General features: G+C 32.7%; 1 long non-coding RNA gene across 1 annotated transcript; it reads left to right on the top strand.

Moving 5' to 3' along the window:
* The first annotated feature begins 14295 nt into the window (after nt 1-14295).
* LOC142223871 (uncharacterized) lies at nt 14296-15087 on the top strand. The gene is made up of 3 exons (XR_012718934.1): nt 14296-14542; nt 14627-14725; nt 14801-15087. It is a non-coding gene; the product is annotated as an uncharacterized LOC142223871 (long non-coding RNA).
* The last annotated feature ends 3079 nt before the right edge of the window (nt 15088-18166 follow it).

Genomic DNA, 18166 nt, shown 5'->3' with positions numbered 1-18166 from the left:
CAGTCAATTTCGTTTATATCAAGCACTGTTACTGACTATAAATCTTTAATAACGCACATTTCGAAGTTTCATTTAAAAAAAAATAATATAGTATAAATATAAATGTGTAAATTAAAAAAAAAAAAAAAAAAATGTTCGGTCGGAGCAGGGGTTGAACCCACGACCCTTTGCATGCAAGGCAGACATGCTAACCACTGCTCCACGTGGCAAACAAATGTATGTTTCTGTTAAATAATGTTATGTTTGCATGGGCTCGTGGGCGCTGCAAACTATGCTATATAAATGTAACTTAAAACGATAATTATCTACTGGTGACTATAACAGCTACGTAGCCCAGTGGATAGTGTGTTGGCTTATAAACTGTATGGTCCTCGGTTCGATTCTCCGTGCAGGCGAAAGGTAAAATTTTAGAAATTTATAAAAGTGAATAATTTCTTCAACATTATTTGTATTACAGAAAAAGGTGCCAATAACTATAAAATTTCGTGGAAGTGAAAATTACGAGTATGTTAGGGAATGAGCACAATCGTGTTTGGGAAAAATTCTTCCAAGCATATAATATTTTTGGATCAAAATGCTTCCAAACATATAATATGTTCACATAAAACAAACATATTAATGTTTCGGCAGTATGCAATAATATGTGTGCTTCCTGCAAAATATGTTTGGAACATATGTTAAAGAAGCGATTTTTTTTGAGGGTGTAGTCTCCATTACAATGGCCACTTCATCAATTGTTGGTGCATTAAATCTTCTCGCATGCTTTCCAAAGGGCGTCTTGTCAGCCCTAATAATGATTCTGTATTCATCAGATGGCATACGATCGAGAGCGGTTTTAACCAATCGAATTAATCCATCGTGCTGATGTGAAAATGTTTGAATTTCAAAAATAATTTGTCGTTTTGTACACGCAGCAATTGTACAACGTCGATCCAATTCATGATTTGCATCTCCGATGAAATAAATTTGTAAAAATTGATGATCAACATCAGGATATGGCAATAAGGAGCCAGCTTGATGATAAATCTGTCCTTCACATGTCTGGACACATTTTTTAAAGATATTGCGCATGAAGTAATCACCTTAAACGTCGGCATGAAATTGTCTCTTACAATTTTGGTCGCACCAAATGAAGTCATTTGAAATGCCGCATTATATTGTTGAATGTGAGATAAAAATGCTTAGAAGCTTGCGACGATCCAAAAATTAATGAATAAAGTGGATCGGGGGAGATTCAAATGTGGCAGTTTTACTTTACCACATCGCAATGTGGACATCTCACTGTCATTTCACCAATAATAGCATATTCACTATAATCATTTTCACTATTGTAAACGAAAGCAGCATATTCCATATTTTGCACAGCACGACGTTAAGTTCGTCTCGATGTTGGATTTAATGGAGTTGAATATGCTGATGTATGACGACGTGCGTTTCGTAATAGTTGAATTTGGTTCCGTTGTGAGCGTTCCTCAACACTTTTTATTCTCCTTTGGTTAAACCTATAGGTAGAATTACGCGTACGTCGACCTATAGTTGATCTTCGCGTTGGTGGCATTTTTTCTTGATCATTGACAATTGAAGTCACTTTTTAGATATTAAATATTTGCCAATATTTATCGAAAAATATACTTAGGGGAATACAATCTCAGTGAGTGAATATAATTAAGACTAACATTTGAAGAAGAAAAATGTACTTGTTTTAAAGGTAAACAGCACACGGACGAAAAAGACTTTTCCATAGGTTTGGGTGTAAAAATTATATGTTTGGAACTCAAATGTTTTAACACAATATTTTTAAATGCAAGCATACAATGTTCATAAACTAGCATAAGATTTTTGGGAAATATATGTTAATATGTTAGAACATATTTTTTTTGGGACATAACATCCTTGTAAATATAATATGTTTGGATGCAAGCATATATTAATTTAGGAATATCCTACAAACACATATGTGTTTAGAAAGAGAGACCTACACCCAAAAAAAAGTGAACCCACCGTGGAAGAAAATGTAGGTTTATTTTAGAAAATTTTAACTAAAATAGTTTTCTAATTGCAACATGTTACAAATAAGTTAATGCTTTTTGATCATTGTTGTTGTTTTTTTGATTTCAGCTTCAAACCATACATTGACTAAACTACAAGTGTAGCTTAACCAACAGAGGAAAAAAATGTTTGTCAAATTTATTTGGGCAAAGCCCTATAGACTGCAAGATGGTTATACTTTTTGTCAAATTGAAGAAAATTTATTAAAAATAATTATTTTTTTTCTCTTCTTTAAGAAAATTTCATATGTTGAAAGAAAAAATTGGATTTAAAAATTGTTAAAATGTCTTTAGCGCTATACGAAATTCATGACAGGTACCCTTTTAGCAAAATTTACTCATTTGAGAGACTTATGAACTCAATTTAAGCAAACTTCTGCCATTTTAGGAAAATATGAACTATTTTATTTTTTAGTAAAATTGTGCACTATATTTGTATACAACTTTTTTTCTTATTTTTAGTTCACGTTATTAAAGTTAGCAAAAAATTATTCAAATAAGGAACATTTACTCATATTGTGCAAAATTTAACTAAAACCAACTAATCTTCATGAACTACAATAAAGTTCAGTTGGCATTAGAGCCCCTTTTTTCTGGGTGTATAGAGTATGCTGCAAGGAAAAGAATGGAAGTAAGCAATTGGTGCCTTAAAAATAAGTATATGTGTAACACAAAGGTGAAACATAATATGTTTGAAGGGAGCAACCGTGGTGCAATGGTAAGCATGCCCGCCTTGCATACACAAGGTCGTGGGTTCGATTCCTGCTACGACCGAACACCAAAAAGTTTTTCGGCGGTGGATTATCCCACCTCAGTAATGCTGGTGACATTTCTGAGGGTTTCAAAGCTTCTCTAAGTGGTTTCACTGGAATGTGGAACGCCGTTCGGACTCGGCTATAAAAAGGAGGTCCCTTGTCATTGAGCTTAACATGGAATCGGGCAGCACTCAGTGATAAGAGAGAAGTTCACCACTGTGGTATCACAATGGACTGAATAGTCTAAGTGAGCCTGATACATCGGGCTGCCACATAACCTAACCTAACCTAATATGTTTGAACAATACAAACAATATTTTGTTTCGACCAATCCTGAAAATATATATGCTTGGAGCAGAATGAGAGTGTATCGTGTATCGTGAGAGTGTATCGTTCCAGCCGACGTCAGTGAACAAATGTCCTTAAAACAAGTATATACCATCTTAAATTCGGCAGGGCCGAATGTGAAATACTCACCACCATGAATAACATATAATAACGGTAGTATACTACCATAGTATACTTTCTCGATCTCTCTTGCTAAACACACATAAGTTTGCGTCCACACATATTGTATTTAAAACAAAATTATGTCCCAAATTCTATGTTCTAACATATTAACATATACATATGTTGCAAACATGTTATGCTAGTTTATGAACATTATATGCTTGGCTTTAAAAATAATGTGCTAAAAATTTGAGTTCCAAACATATAATATTTATACCGACAAATATGAAAAACAGTCTTATTCGTCCGTGTACTATTTTGTACGATAACGACTTTAAACTTTCATACAGACTTTCATGTGAATATCAAAATCGAAATATCTTTCAATTGCTCTATAACGGCTTTATTCTCTGACCGAACAAGAGAACCTAACAAACATCACTCATGTAAAACAAGTCTAGGTATTCTATTTGTAAGGGCTTTGTAGTATTCACTGGAAAAAGATTCAATGACGAAATTTCGGTAGTTAAGGTCGTGAGAGTCAACAGATTGGATTCAATTCCAATCTGTTGACTGTTACTATAACATCAATGTTTGCAGTCACCATCGTAACTATATTTGAAAAAAGTTACCAAACACAATATCAGTATGAAGGTGATAAATACATCCTACCAGAAACCTTTTTTTCGAAAGACTCATCTTCAATAGCGATGAACTCTATAATCACGTAAACATTTGACGCATGTACACCAACCTATGGACATAATAGTACGGGCACTTAAAACAATCATACCTCAAACTATGAATGACCAACATAATTTTTTGTACACCTTGTATGTCGGCTAAATATAAGGCCATTTCGTTGCCACAGGCTAAGGCCATTTCGTTGCCACAGGTTTTAAAAATGGAAATTATTTAAAATCGCATTGCATTCCTAATCCCCAAAATAAAATGAATCAATTTAATTAAGTGGTTAAATGTTGCAGGAATTTCTCACTCCTACTGCAACTATAACTTGCAGTCGAATATTTTCCATTGTCTACAAAAACTTTAGGGGAACTAAGGCTGCGCATATATAGTACGTAGCCAAAATTGGGACAATTAGGGATACATTTTTATAGGTCTCAGACCCCATAAAGTATATATTGTGGGTCGTGGTAAATTCTCGATCTCGAGTCGATCTAGCGATGTCCGGCTCCCGATTGGACTAACGGATTCTTTTGGAGGATCCATTTTTAATCCGATCCAGTTACGAAGTTGGTATATACACGCAGAGAAGGAATATGATCACCCCAACCATGTTCCAAGAGCAAAATGTTACTTTTTCACGGAAAACATGTTGCATGTTTGTCGAAACCATGTTCTTTTCTCGGAAATTATGTATCTGATTTCGGAAAGCATGTTATGTTTGACGAGAAAAGAATATTTTTACGTCAAAAATGCTACATGGTCGCTGTAAAAAAGTAACATGGTGCTCTTGAAACATGTTTGAGGTGATCATATTCCTTCTCTGGGTGTACCCTCTAACAACCATGTTGGTATATACCCTCTAACAACCATGCAAAAATTGGTCTGTATCGTTTGATCTCCGCAGCCTTGGTAGTACTTGATGGTAGTATATGTCTTTAACAACCGTGCAAAAATTTTTCGATCAGTACCCCAAGACTTGACTTTGAAATTTGGCCCTCTAACTAGCATGCGAAAATTGGCTGATAGCGGTCCATAATTATTTATATATAAACCGATCAAGAACTAAGGAAGCTTATATAGGTATTTCATACGAATTTTTCATGGGATTTATGTGGATTATGGATTAACTTACCATTTAGAAGATAATGTTAAGAAATAAAACTCTAGCTTGCTATCGACAGTCTACATTATAACAATTTTTAATTGGGACTTTTATCTATTTGCGGATCTATTGAAATAAGTATAAAGCGACGAAAAAAGGCCCAGCGGAATCTAAATTACACCGGCAACAGATTACATGAACAGGTGGCCGTTTTGACTTCAAAATAATGGAAAATTGCAATTTTATCGGGAATTTCAATTATGGACAACGGGGGCAATGCATTTAAAGTAACGAATTTAAGGTGGCTTTGATGAACTACACTTCATCCATAAAACCGGCTCAGATGAGGCGTATATTAGATTCCGGATGTATAAAAAACGTTTGTTTAGATTCTGTAAGGAGTCTTACATTTCTCGTCTGAATCGCATTTTCAATATAGGGAGTAGTAAATTGAATAACTCAATGGAATCTAACATGTGCAAATATACAGTGGCATGCAGAAATGAGAACATAATTTTTTTTTTTCATTTCTAAACTAATAAAATAAGCAGCAATGAAGAAATCCAACATCATTTTATTTTTCCTTTATTCCTTCTTCAATTCTAAATGAAACAAAAAACTCAAAACAAAAATAAAGAATTCAGAGAGATAAATAAACATAACAAAAAAACTCGTATACACTCAATTTTGCACTTTTTGATGTACTCAGCATAAAACCAATATATACCATTAGTTTTGTATTTTTTTAAGAGTTAAAGCTTTATTCGAAGTGTACTGCAATAATATCAAGTAAAAATGAAAAAATTATCGCGCGATGTGGAGGACAATATAGTTTCTTTAACTAATAACACCAGTTTACACTGAAAATTTACACTTGATAAGAGTCGACTTTTCTTATGTATTCAGATCTGTTTTTTGCTCTTTTTTTCACTAACATTATATCTCGAGTTTGAAATGTCCGATTATATCGTTGTTGGTACTTAAGTGAAAGGTATTAAGATGACGAATAATCGTTTATAATTGGATCTGTGATAAGTTAAGTGATTCAAAAAATATCGACGCGAAAAAGCCAAATTTATTATTAAAGAAGGAACAAAGGAAAAATAACATTTTTATACCCTCCACCATAGGATGGGGATATATTAACTTTGTCATTCCGTTTGTAACACATCGAAATATTGCTCTAAGACCCCATAAAGTATATATATATTCTGGGTCGTGGTGAAATTCTGAGTCGATCTGAGCATGTCCGTCCGTCCGTCTGTTGAAATCACGCTAACATCCGAACGAAACAAGCTATCGACTTGAAACTTGGCACAAGTAGTTGTTATTGATGTAGGTCGGATGGTATTGCAAATGGGCCATATCGGTCCACTTTTACGTATAGCCCCCATATAAACGGACCCCCAAATTTGGCTTGCGAGGCCTCTAAGAGAAGCAAAATTCATCCGATCCGGCTGAAATTTGGTACATGGTGTTAGTATATGGTCTCTAACAACCATGCAGAAGTTGGTCCACATCGGTCCATAATTATATATAGCCCCCATATAAACCGATCCCCCGATTTGGATTGCGAGGCCTCTAAGAGAAGCAAAATTCATCTGATCCGGCTGAAATTTGGTACATGGTGTTAGTATATGGCTCTAACAACCATGCAAAAATTGGTCTACATCGGTCCATAATTATATATAGCCCCCATATAAACCGATCCCCAGATTTGGCTTGCGAGGCCTCTAAGAGAAGCAAATTTCATCCGATCCGGCTGAAATTTCAAACAAAAAAATAACTGCAAATAAATATTAACAACTTTATTTGTATGTAAAATCTGCTGATGCTCAACAAATTTGTCTATTGAATATGAGGCATTTGTTGTTGAAATGTGTTTGTAGATGCTTCACAGAGGAAATAATAGAAATATTCTGAATTTTCAACAAATTGTTTTTTTGCGAAAATAGTTGACTGCTTTCGATATGAAAATAAAAACAAAAATACAAGACTGGTTACTTGCACATTGCTGAGAATACCCAGCGAACAATTACTTCCGAATTCGGACTGAATTCTGACAGAACGTCTGCTAAATCATCCGAGTCTGATTCCGAATTCGGTCCGAATTCGTTCGGAAAGTATAATGAGCGGTTGACAAGAATTCGGACCGAAATGTCTGAGGGAAATCGGAAGATTGTCCCGACATTCCGACAGAATTCTGTCCGAATTCGGATGGGCAATTCTGAGGGAAATCTGATAGTTTGACCGACATTATGCAGAGAAGCTCGAACAATTCTCGGACATTTTTCCCGACATTTAGCAGAGCATCTCGGAACTTTCTCGGACAATTTTACCGACATTTAGAAGAGAATTTCGGACTTTTCTCGGACATTATGTCCGATTTTGTTCGGAGAAATTCGGACCATTGTCGGACACTTTGTCCGACTTTCTACCGAGAAGCTCGGACTTTTGTCGGACAATTAAAAATGTGATTCAAAGTTATTTAAAAAGATTTAAAACTAAAATTTTATTTCAAAGTTATTTAAAAAGATTTTAAACTAAAATTATATTTCAAAGTTATTAAAAATCTATGTTATTCTAAGAGATCATATTAATTTGTTCAATTCAATGGTAGTTTGTAAAATAAATATTAATATATTACATATAATGTAACCTAATATTGTTAAAAAATATATACAGTATAGTTCGGCAATCTTTCTCTTATTTCTTTTATTCAGTCGATCTTTTGCTGCATTGAAAACAGCCTTCATATTTAATTCAATAGTAGAGTTCGACGCTTGAGGAATTCTTTCAAATGTGAGATCTAAAAAATGAAGTTATAATCATTAAAATTATAATAATAACAATAGCGCTGTTTTAAATACCTTTAAGCAACTTTATAAAATAGAAATCCTTGACAGGTATGTTGTTGTTCGTATTTGACCAAGAAAATTTCGAAGCAATGTTGTCGTCTTTAAATATAAGTTTTTTTTTATTTTTTTTAGAACACCGTTATGATATTGTTATTTACTATTTTAACACTTCACTTTGCCACTATTTTGTTTATTCACTCGCCGTTATATTTGTACGATCTGTTCCGCGCGATATCACAATAGAAACTGACAATGGAATGCAAAAATAATAACAAAATGCAAAAACAAAAATTCCTTCCGAACTTTTGCAGAGGTTTTCGGTCAAATCTCGGTTGACAAAATTCCCTTCAGAGATTCTGCCGACTACGTCGGTTAGTTCTCGTACGAAACTTCAGAGATTGTGCAGACATCGTCTGAAAAAAGATCCGAGAATGTGCAGACAAAGTCGGATAAATCTCGGAAGAAATAACAGATTTTCGGCTAAATGTCTGATATAATACCATAGATTTAGCAGACGTTTTCGGACGTCCGACACGTCGGACATAATTGCTCGCTGGGTATGTACGAAAGCTAAAGGAAGTATGCGAAGAATACCGTTAGAACAAAATGAGTATGAACCCAGCGAGCAATTATGTCCGACGTGTCGGACGTCCGAAAACGTCTGCTAAATCTCTGGTATTATATCAGATATTTAGCCGAAAATCTGTTATTTCTTCCGAGGTTTATCCGACTTTGTCTGCACATTCTCTGATATTTTTTCAGACGATGTCTGCACAATCTCTGAAGTTTTGTACGAGAACTAACCGACGTAGTCGGCAGAATCTCTGAAAGGAATTTTGTCAACCGAGATTTGACCGAAAACCTCTGCCAAAGTTCGGAGGGAATTTTTGTTTTTGCATTTTGTTATTATTTTTGCATTCCATTGTCAGTTTCTATTGTAATATCGCGCGGAACAGATCGTACAAATAAAACGGTGAGTGATAAACAAAATAGTGGCAAAGTGAAGTGTTAAAATAGTAAATAACAATATCATAACGGTGTTCTAAAAAAATAAAAAACTTATATTTAAAGACGACAACATTGCTTCAAAATTTTCTTGGTCAAATACGAACAACTACATACCTGTCAAGGATTTCTATTTTATAAAGTTGCTTAAAAGTATTTAAAATAGCGCTATTGTTATTATTATTATTTTAATGATTATAAATTTATTTTTTAGGTGACACATTTGAAAGAATTCCTCAACCGTCGAACTCTACTATTGAATTAAATATGAAGGCTTTTTTCAATGCAGCAAAAGATCGACTGAGTAAAAGAAATAAGAGAAGGATTGCCGAACTATAATGTATATATTTTTTAACAATATTAGGTTACATTATATTTAACCGCTATTTATGCGTATTGAATTGACTTTAAAAAATGAATTGTAATACGTTTCAAAACAAACGTTGATCTCTTAGCATAACATAGATTGTTAATAACTTTGAAATATAATTTTAGTTTAAATTCTTTTTAAATAACTTTGAAATAAAATATTAGTTTTAAATCTTTTTAAATAACTGTGAATCATATTTTTAATTGTCCGACAAAAGTCCGAGCATCTCGGTAGAAAGTCGGACAAAGTGTCCGACAATCGTCCGAATTTCCCCGAACAAAATCGGACATAATGTCCGAGAAAGGTCCGAAATTCTCTGCTAAATGTCGGTAAAATTGTCCGAGAAAGTTCCGAGATGCTCTGCTAAATGTCGGGGAAAATGTCCGAGAATTGTCCGAGATGCTCTGCTAAATGTCGGTCAAACTGTCAGATTTCCCTCAGAATTGCCCATCCGAATTCGGACAGAATTCTGTCGGAATGTCGGGACAATCTTCCGATTTCCCTCAGACATTTCGGTCCGAATTCTTGTCAACCGCTCATTATACTTTCCGAACGAATTCGGACCGAATTCGGAATCAGACTCGGATGATTTAGCAGACGTTCTGTCAGAATTCGGTCCGAATTCGGAAGTAATTGTTCGCTGGGAACACATGCACGTGTATGATAGCAAGCAAAGAGCTCACTCATCAGAGAATACAGAAAGGCATTTATAAATGTCTGTGAAAAATTTATATTTTTCAGTTTGATAGTTTCTTAAATGTGTTTGTTGTATCAGATAATTGATAAACCCATATTAATATCGGGATTAGAGTTATTACAATTCTAATTAACTAGAATATTTAGCACTGGGCAAGAAGTTGTCAAAATGCTTGATAGACCCTGGACTACTCAAATTTAAAATCGTCATACATTTACATGTTCCCCATCCAAAATTAACATTTTGGTCATATTTCTTCTCTGTGTGTACTTAACAAAATATATCCAAAATTGTTCCGGCAATTTTGGTACAATTCATGGCATAATTCGGTCAATTTTAATTTCAATTTAATTTTTTGTCAATACACCAATAAATTTGTTACAGGTCATTGATAGACTCCAACAAACCACATACAAATTTGTTCGTTCAAATTCAAAAATATTTGTTGAGGATTAAACGTAACGTTCAGCAACAAATATTTTGTACTCAACAAATTACTTACGAATTATGTTATTGAGAACACAAATTATTTGTTGCCTTCTGATGGTAACGATTGCTAACAACTTTTTTGTAATAATGGTTATTAAAAGTACAAATTAGTTTGTTGCAGGAAAATTAACAAATTTTGTTATTGGTTTTCTAACAAAAGTTATTGGTTCTCAAACTTATTTTTATCTGTGTTGGTACATGGTGTTAGTATATGGTCTTTAACAACCATGGAAAAATTGGTCCACATCGGTCCATAATTATATATAGCCCCCATATAAACCGATCACCAGATTTGACCTCCGGAGCCTCTTGGAAGACCAAAATTCATCTGATTCAGTTGAAATTTGGTACGTGGTGTTAATATATGGCCTCAAACTCCCATGCAAAAATTGGTCGAAATCGGTCCATAATCATATATAGGCCCCATATAAACCGATCACCAGATTTGACCTCCAGAGCCCCTTGGAAGAGCAAAATACTTCCCATTCGGTTGAAATTTAGTACGTGATGTTAGTATATGGTATCCAACAACCATGCAGGAATTAGTTCCTATCAGCCCATAATTATATATAGCTCCCATATAAACCGATCCCCAGATTTGACCTCCGGTGCCTTTTGGAGAAGCAAAATTCATCCGATCTGCTTGAAATTTGGTACGTGGTGATCGTATATGATATTTAACAACCATGCCAAAAGTGGTCCATATCAGTCCATAATCATTATAGCCCCATATAAACCGATCTCGAGATTTGGTTTTGGAGCCTCTTGGAAGAGCAAATTTCATCGGAGTGAGTTGAAATTTGGTACATTGTGCTAGTATATGTTCATTAACAAACGTGCCTACCTAGGTCCATATCGGTCTATTGTTATATATATCCCTCAGATAAATCGATTTCCAATCACACAAAAATTGGTCCATATCAAGTTCATACTTGTATATAGCCCACATATAAGCGACCCCCATATTTCAATTCTGGCTCTCTACGTACCGTGCAAAAAGTCCATATCGATTCTTAATTATTTGTAGACTTAACTATACATAACTTTTTTGTCTAATATATACCACGTATGGACTAACTGACAATTTGGAAAACGATGTTAAAAAGTTTTAAGATACCACAACCCAAGTACTTCGATTGTGGATGACAGTCTTTCGTAGAAGTTTCTACGCAATCCATGGTGGAGATTCGGTCTGGCCGAACTTACGGCCGTATATACTTGTTTTGAATATCTTTATTGCTGCTTTTTTTATTCGTTTATAATTGAAAAAAAAAAAAATAATTATGCACTCATTTCTGCACGCCACTGTATGTTTGGGTAGAATAATTTTAAAAAAAGCAAAAAGCACAGTTGCCGAAATTGGCAGAATTCTACCAAACATTGTAGATTTTTTACTGTTAGGTAGATTGGTAGAATTCTTGATGTTTTTGTAGATTTTGCATAATATTCCTCTCCAACTAAGTGTAATCAAATTTTCTATACAAATAAAATTTTGTTTGTTTTTTTTATTATTGGTTTGTTCTTCAATCATATTTGTTGTTTTGAGTTCAGCTTAAAACCATTGCGTTGACTAAACTACAAGAGTAGCTTAACCAACAGAGGAAAAGTATATTTGTCAAATTTATTTGGGCAAAGCCCTATAGTCTGCAAGATGGTGGGATGAACAGCCGTTTCGGAATTACCACATCAGCATCCTCTACTTCCAGCAAAACTATCAACCACTTATCAGAATAAATTCGGGTAATTCACTAAACCCAATGTAAATTACCTTCGAAACTCCCGAAAAGTGGTTTTCGATAGTCGACTTTGCCGAAAATAAATTTTGTTCAAATAAAATCTTCACAAAATTTTTATAGGTATAAAATGTTAAGAAAATTTTTTATAGAAACAAAATTTTGAAAATAAAATTAAGAAAAATTTGGACAAAATTTTCTATAAATTAATTATTTTGAAACATTTTAATTTTCGTGTTAAATCATACATTCAAAGTCCATTGTGAGTAAGTTCCTCGTAGTAACTTTCCCTTGTTGGTGCAAACTGAAGCCGTTAAAACATTTAAGGGATATCAAGGGATACTTTTTTCTGATGTGTTTTGATCTGCTAAATTTTTAAACATTTTTTTTATGGAACAGTTTTTGAGATATCCCGTTATTTTTAATTTTGTGTTTTTTTTTTTTCATTAAACAAATTATATCTCGAGTTAGAAATGTCCGATTATATCGTTGTTACTTAAATGAAAGAAATCGAGATGACGAATAATAGTATATAATTGGATCTGTGATAAGTTAAGTAATTCAAAAATTTTTTGGCAAATTAAAAAAAAGTCACGTTTTACAGTGACCCTGTTCCGCCGGAAAAGTACAAACCATTGAAAAAAATGTGTTTTCCTCTTCATGGGCGTATAGATGATACTCTAACGTAAGTAATAAGTCCAACTAGAAGAAAAACGACTTAAAAATGACAAAGTTATAAGCAATTGAGTGAACAAATCCGATGTCAAATCATGTTTATTGTTACACAGAAAAAAAAGTGTCTTGTAAATTTAAGGACCATTTTGACTTCCACATAGTTCAACAAATTTACTGTAATATAGTTCATTTTTCGTAACCACAACGAAAATTAACTTAGCTAAAGGAAAACTTATAAAAATTCAGTAAATGTTTTTTAGTTCACTAACTACGAAATGGGAAGGATTTTTCCTTAAATAAATTTCCAACACAGTAGTTAATGCATCGTTGATTCTATTATAAAAATACTTGGGCAATATAAAAATCTTACTACGAAATGTAGACAATTTACTAAGAAAAAATTTTGTATGGAAAAAAATTTTTGTAGTAAAAATTAACTTAACGACATTACCGATTCGTATGATGGCTACCTACAGATTATTTCCCTTTTTATTATAAGTTGGAGTGTTTTTCCTCACATTGAAAATTTTAGATAAAGTAGAATAAAAAGTAGTTAATATAATCCTTGCCGGGTGTATATCATTTTTTATAGATTCCTCATAGATTTTGTATATATTTTACCTTAACTTATAGATAGAATTCAAACTAATCAATAAACGTGCTACTGGAAAATGTGAGTGCATCATGTGAGGGAGTTTTTAAGAGACATTTTGTGTATATCTCGTATGATTGTTTGTGTTTGTTATTGCGTCATTTATGCTGTTGTTGGTTGTTTTGATTCTAGAGACAATGGAATGTTCCTTGTGTGTTGTTGGTATATTTTGTGGTGAGAGTTGTTTTCTTGCAATAGCGAGATCAGAAAGGGATCGTGTGTGTGTATGGAGTTGTTTTTCTTTATGGCTATTTGTGTCTTTGAGTTTTATTGTTGCATTCAGTTATGTTGATGCATTTATGAAGTGCACACGTGGTTTTAATTTTGCAAAATTGTACGTGAGGTATTGGTGATTATTAATGAAAATACATTTATTTCGAAACATTTTATAAACTGAGAAGTGAATGATGTGATGTTAGAGTAATCAGAAACGCTTTTTATTGATAAAAACAAATAACAGATTAAAGAACTGTATATTTCTGTTAATAGTTTAAAATTAGTGCGGATTTTTAATTGATTTACATAAAAAATATACAACATGAGTGGTAATAGGATGATCTATATTTATTCTACATCTGGATCACAGGTTGGAGATGCAACCATGTTTTTGAATCTATATTTTTTATGTTACATCAATTCCTACAGGTGAGTACTAAGTTCGAGTTTAAACGCTAAAAATAAAAATAAATTACTAAGAAAAGTGTAAAATTGTACGTCTTCCGATACAAATTTAAATATAACTTGATGGAGAATAGCCCAAACCAAGTTTTTTATACAGATTATTTTTTTTTAATGGATTATTAAAGAAAACGTATCATGAAAATTGCGATTTTAGCCTCTAAACTCGAACTTAATATCCACCTTAAATACTAAATGCTATACTGACAATTGGAAATTATGTCTAATTTTTTTTTTCATTTTTTATTTCAAATATATTCTGAGAATAATTTCAAAAACGTCCCATTAGTCCATGGATATGATTTCAATAATGTACCAACTGGATGGATTTTTCAATGTGGTAAGTTTTCTATAAACGGTATTTTGTCCGTTTTTAATAAAACTAAAATTTAAATTTATTAAAAATTATTATTTTCACTTGCAGGTAAACAGGTCTTGTAATGGTATTTTTTTGAATATTCTTACTGTTTAATGCTAATTAAGCTGATATCCTTATTGGCTCTAGGAAACACTCTTGAAAACCGTAAGTTAAAAATCAATATGAACGATAGAATTTGATAATATTTTTCTTATATTTTGCATAACTTTGCAATTTCAGATGCTTATAAGACAAATCCGCCCAACAAAAGTTAGCCAAAATCGATGAAATTGGACAATTCAATATATCTTTCATCTGGATAGAAAGCATGGAAATTTAAATTAATTAGTTTAGTCCTAATAACATAGAATATTACTCTTTTGAAGAAGCAATTACTAACTACCGACAAGTAACTGCATCCAACGTACTAATAAAAATATTTCCTTTATTGTATATCATAAGCCATAGTTTTGTGTAATATAATAATAATTTTTTGAAATAAAATACTGGTGGTTATAGAAAATTGACTTGTTTTGTACGAAAAATTTCTTAGTTGTATACAGGCTTGTTGTACCTTTGATTCCTCAATTTCTCTACTTTTTTGAAAATTATACCGACAAACAGTTTATTTCAAACCAATTTCTTAATACAGGTTTCCCAAAAAATCGTTAATTTTTCCGGATAGCAGGAATATTTTGAATGAGTTTAACTATATTCTTCCCAAAGCATAGTAATAATGAACTAAAATACGATGCAATACATGAACTAATTTATAAGAAAATCATGAACTTCATTCTTACTATGGGCTAGTTCATTTTTCATAAAAAATAGTAAACTTTTTTTTCGGTGTAGATGCTCCTGGTTTAGTAACAGGGATGGGATTAGAGAAGTATGATCCGTGCTTACATTGAAAAACAATGTCAGCACGGCTTAAAGCGAATATTGTTTGGCAGTTACGGATTTTTATTTAATTTAATATGGTGAACCGTTTGTAAGTTATTCCAATATACTCGTATGTAGCGAAAGTGCATTAATTTTGAACATAAAAAAACTTTACAACATGCGCCGCCGACAAAAATAGGCAGCGTCATTCTCTCGTCATGATGTAATGAGATCGAGATTTCTAACATATTTTTACAGTTTTTAACAAATTCGATTCAATTTAGGCTACTTCGTAGCTAAATACGCCAGTGGATTTATCACAATGGACTGAATAGTCTAAATGAACCTGAGATAATCGGGCTGGCACTTTAACCTCAACCTACGCCTCTGGATTTTATCACGCATATGGAATAAAAAATTTAACATTTGGGTTTTCATTCATGACAGCGGCATTTAATGGTTTGTGGGATTGAATAGAAATAAAATATTTTGTAGTTTAATTTTGTTTGCAACATACAGACAGCAACATCAGATGTCACCGCATCTACCCTAACCAAATGTGAAAATTCGATAAATCTGCTTGCGGCAATTTCAATTAAGGACAAAATAGTAAAAGTAGTCTGCTAGAATGAATCTAATGTAATGGAAACTTAAATAACAGTCCGCAGTGTGGGAATGGAACCCATTGAATGGAGTTATTTTAAATTGTGTTTTATCTGACACATTTTATTACGATCGATCTCTGGTTCCATGAACTATTAAATGTAATAACCTTAGTTATATTATTCATTAGTTTACTCCCTTTCACTTTTACCATACTTTTCATTCTTAGTGATTCACAAAATACAAGTAAATCACGTTTTTTTTTCGTACCATTTCCAGGAACAGGACATAAATTAAATATTGGCTAAACTCGCATTTGTATAGTGACAAGCCAGTATTTCAGGATAACTTAAATTATTGTGATACAACAATCAATACAACAGGTTTCACTGTTAGAAAAATAAGTTTTTCATATGTTCCGATATAAACAAAATGTGTTTCGGGCACGATTTTTTAAACACAATATATTTAAGTGCAAAAATGTAATGTTCCTAAACTAGCATTAAATGTTTGGGACACATATGTTAATATGTTAGAATATATTATGTTTGGGACAACAATTTTTCATAAAAATAATATGTTTGAATGTAAAGATATATCAATTTACAAATTTCCAGTAAACATATATGTGATGTGATATTTTATTCAGGGAGTGACAAAGAGAGAGAGTATAGAGAAAGAAATAGAGATGGAAACCGGGAGGGTTGACGAAAGATATCAACATAACACAGCGAGAGAATCAAAAGAGAACAATTTCTGTGAAACTGCTTGTATGTTGTTTCGGAAAGCTGTTTTATGTGTTCATTTGTTTTGGTATACGCTTGGCATGTTAATAAGGATTCGCAAAAATTTTATATGCTTAAGTCTAAATATTATTTAATTTGAATATTAAATTGCGTATTCGGAGTAAAGAGAATAGACATTTAAAAAAAAAACAGCATGTGTTTTTGCCTTGAGAGCAGCAATTTAAGTATGTGTGGACATGTGTATTCTTTATTATTTTGGCATTATGGGCAATTTTTTTTTTTGGTACTTCAAAAGAAATCGGAACGTACGACGAGTAAAAGCCTAGTTATGCATCTAAAAATGAAGCGTAGACGTGACATAACGGCAACGTAACATATGATGACTATCAAAAACTGGCAGAAAAAAGATTGTTTTTTTACATTTTAAATGAATTTCACGACTTATTAATTTATCATCATCCATTTTAACCGAAAACAACACCACATTTATAATGAAATATATTTTCAGGCTAAACGCATTTTCATCAATGACGCTTATTTTTTGATCAGCTGATACGATAACGACACGTAATTTTTTGTTTTTTTCTGAATCTTACGACACGGTTACGTTGTGCAAACGTTGGATAATCGTTTGTATGGGCTGTTGTATACCAAAAACAACCAGCTGATACGCCACGGCACGCTACGCTTACGACCCGTTTTTGGATGCATGACCAGGCTTTAAGTCAAAATATTTAGGAAGAAAGAAAATTAAAAAAAAAATCAGTGGAAAATATATAAAAATTACAAAGGGATCTTCAGAAAAAAATAAGTTTAGTTATTCTTTACTAATAAGTAGTCCATTATGAGTTGACGGACACTTTCAAAAATAACAGCGGGCATTAAGTTCGAGTTTTGCCGCTAAAATTATTTTTCATTCTCTAAAAGCAGAATAACATAACTTTTTTGGCAACTTGTTTTTTTAACTTGGTGGGGAATGATCCAAAACAACAATTGAAAACGTTGATTTTCTTTAAAATGAAAAGAAAACGTGAAAACATTGCCATTTTAGAGCGATAATTCCAACTTAATGCCGGCCCTTAAGTTAAAAATGAAATTAAGTACAAAATTATTCGTTAATAAATATTCATAGTTAGGTTAGGTTAGGTTAGGTTAAAGTGGCAGCCCGATTAAGATTCAGGTTCACTTAGACTATTCAGACCATTGTGATAATATTCATATGTACATATTGGTATTTCTAAATACGATACCTTTTAAACCTTTTGAAATGGTGTTAAATGCTAGTAAAAATAGCTCACGCCTAAATAAATTTATGTTTATATTGTAAAATTATTTATGTTTATACTTGACTTCACGTTCCTGTTTTGTTAGAGTT

This window comes from Haematobia irritans, chromosome 2, assembly GCF_050003625.1.
Source record: "Haematobia irritans isolate KBUSLIRL chromosome 2, ASM5000362v1, whole genome shotgun sequence".
Classification (NCBI taxonomy): Eukaryota; Metazoa; Arthropoda; class Insecta; order Diptera; family Muscidae; genus Haematobia; species Haematobia irritans.
The sequence above is the reverse complement of the archived record's forward strand: the minus strand, read 5'-3'. Positions and strand labels throughout refer to the sequence as shown.